Here is a 3524-nt window from a genome sequence, read left to right on the forward strand (position 1 = left end):
GTATGAGTTTGTTTTGGGTTTGAATTGGTATATTATTTGATTGGTAGTTTGATAGTTATCAAACTTAGTATGAGAATCCGCCAAATGTAAGACTAGTTAGTAAGTATCCATCTAGGAATAATATTTGTGAACAACCATTCTGGGGAAAATGTTAAATGTTTGTTTGAAAAGGAAATCCATATAAATTAGGCTTTGTATAGATATTCTTTTAAGAAGTACCTTCATTATTCTAAGAGAAAAGAATATATATATATATATCGTCTGGAAAGATTTGGAATTAGCCAAGCAGTGAAGTAAGAGTTGATATGTTAAGTATGGCAATTGACATATAAATATATACCCGATATTATGAATGTATTCGCCAAAGATAGAGTAGTAATCTAAAATCTTCAAGATGAGGAATTCAAATAGAAAGGCTCCAAGGTATTTTGGTATTAAAACTCACTAAGTTCGCGTGAACTTACAAGCGTTTTGTTCATGTTTCAGGTGTTGCGGTAAGAACGGGTACGCCAGGAGAGACCAAGCTAAGAATGTGCCAGAGAAGCAATAAGTTGGGTTATTATGCATACAGAGGATATTTTAGAAATATGTCGTATAGTACATTACACTAAGAAGAGCCTGTCTTTAACAATCTTTTGTATTGTAATGAATTATAATACTTTTGTTCTTAAGAGTCTGTTGTATTCTTGAATGTTTTCCTAATTTCTTTTGTTCAGAAACCTTTATTAAAATAATATGAAGCATGCTGAAAAAGGATTATAAGCAGATTGGTTAAAATTTATGCTTAGTATGTTTATGTCATAACATCTGATTATACGGACTCGGTGATTCGGGTTGGGTTGAGGGTGTTATAAGAAATAACACTATTATCGACCATCTGACCAATATTGTTGAAATTGAACCAAACTAACTAGTACACCGATCTGGATAATCCTAAAAACTCTTTGAACTACGAAAAATGAGTGTCGAATCCACCAAAAATCAATTCCTACGCCTGAATAGTATATAAATAGCAATATAGGGAGTAGGGTTGATCCCACAAGGATTGGGATATCTAAAATTGTGGTTTCGATTTAACCAGGTTGTGTGTCAGGCAACTGTCGTGTCTACGACGTGTGACGATTTGTGTGAAAATAAAATGGGATAATTAAATTTGATTAAAATAAAAATAATATAAATGAAATTGCATTAAAATAAACTAAATCAAAATTAAAACTAAATAAACCAATATGATGATGCTTTAGCTTCAGGCTCCAACTTCAAATTGATCTCGGGCAATGAATTTTTCCTCCAATCAATAAGTCGGTTATAGTGATCGAGGGTGCCTTAGACCACGAACCCTTTTGTGTATAAATTAATTGCGAGAACTCCCAAAAACTAACCCTTATTGAATGAACAACCATGAAACACGCGTTCACGGTTTAACTCTTCAGTAGCCTTACGAACTAGAAAGGCTTGTCTCGAACTAACAACCTCAACCGCGTGGGTCATTTAAATCAGATTGTATTTCCCTTGACGGATCCACCCACTCACTCAATTGGACACACAAATGTGTTCCTCGATAGACCGAATACAACAATTGATCGTATCAAATTTTCCAACTTTATAACGCACAACATCGAATCAATAGATCTTTTTTGACTTGGTGCCAATATGACTTTATGAGACGATAGTGTCTATCTCCTTAACCGAAGAAATAACATATATCTAAATGAAGGCCTGTATGTACAGTTTCTAATCTCATGATTCCAAAAATTGGATAAAAAATTGACCTAAAACTAGATCAAACTAATTATTTATAAATTAAAAGAATAATAAAAGACAAGAAAAAGATAACTTAAAAAATTGTTGTAAAAATGGCTATAAAAGCCATAACAATCACTGTAAACGGATGCCCAATTTTTGGATGAACATTGAAGAAATAAAAAACGAAAACAGTTTTAAAGGTGACTTTTTATATTTTTTCAATTGTTTTTTTTTCTTTTTTCTTCGGTTCGTTTCTGTATTTTTTTTCTTTCCTTCACACACGAAATAAATAAAATAAAAAGAGAAAGGAAAGCATACCTAAGTCGCCGTGCTAGTGTCGTCGCCGGAGTCCTTCAAGTCACCGAAAGCGGACGGGAAATGTGGCATTTGGGGTTTTTTCCCACGGCCCTAGGGCCATGAAAGCCCGATCTCCAGATAGCTATTGAAGCGGGGTTTAAAAACCTGACTTTTAGCCTTCTGACCGCCGCCCACGGCGGGGCCGACGGTGGCCAATTCGGCCGATGACAGGGGGTGTTGAGAGAAAAATGCAGGGTTTTTGCAGTTTTTTTAGAAAACATGAGAAAATGGTGTTAAATTTTTTTTTTTGTTTAAATAGAGAGATGAAACGACAGCGTTTTGGGTGACCTCCCCAGACGCAAAACGACGCCGTTTTGTCTTGGAACCAACCCGAAACTGACCCAACTGGGAGATCCGCGTGTTTTTGAGATTTGGGTTATTTACCCTTTTAGTCCTTCCTCTTTTTAGTGATTATTCAATTAAGTGTTTTTTTGTTTTCAATCATACCCCAAAATTTGTTGTGCTTTCAATTTGGCCCTTATCTGAACGACGTCGCTTTGGGGAAAAGGAAAATTATCCTTTTAGACCCTCCAGGTTACGCACGTTTTCAGAATGGTCCTTCTCTTTCATTTTATTTGGATTTTGCCCCGAATCTTTGTCTTAGCTTCAAATTAGTCCCTTTTTGTTATGTTTTTGCTATTAAACTAATTAATTTTAATAATGTTATCATTACATTTACTATTATTATGATTTTTGATATTGTTATTACTATTACCATATTTACTGTTAGTTACTCATTCATACCCCTTTTTTTAATTTCAAATTTTGTTATATATATACATAAATACATTTTCATAATATATATATGTACATATATATTTTATAACTTATATATATATAGATACATATTCATATATATTTCTTATATTTTGTAATTTACATACATGTCCATATGTATATCTATATATATTTTCTATTTTATGAAAATATATATACATGCTTGTTTATTTTATTTTTGAAACTTTATAATTTGTATATACATATACATGTATTTTTAAAATATATTCATAAACATATGTATACATTATCGTTATCTACTTATTTATATACATATATTTACTATTTTCAAATTTTGTTATATATATACATAGCTTTTTATTTTTTATTTTTTTTATTTTTATTTTACATTTTACTTTTATTTTTTATTTATTCTCATTATTGTTGTTATTGTCTTATTTGATGTTTATTTATCTATGTGTTCATTATTATTTTGAAAGGCATTGTAGTCCTATTTGTTTATTCACTTATCATTTCATGTATGCTACTGATTTGCCCTTTTATTTTTACTTTGTTGCTATTGTTCATATTATCTATGCTCACATTATTGTATTCATCAACATTTTTTTTATGCATATTAATATCCTTTTAAAAAAAATTCAAAGTAAGGCAATGTTTTGCGTTTGGAAATTCGAGAAAGCGTG

Source organism: Gossypium raimondii, chromosome 9 (genome assembly GCF_025698545.1).
Source record: "Gossypium raimondii isolate GPD5lz chromosome 9, ASM2569854v1, whole genome shotgun sequence".
Taxonomy (NCBI): domain Eukaryota; kingdom Viridiplantae; phylum Streptophyta; class Magnoliopsida; order Malvales; family Malvaceae; genus Gossypium; species Gossypium raimondii.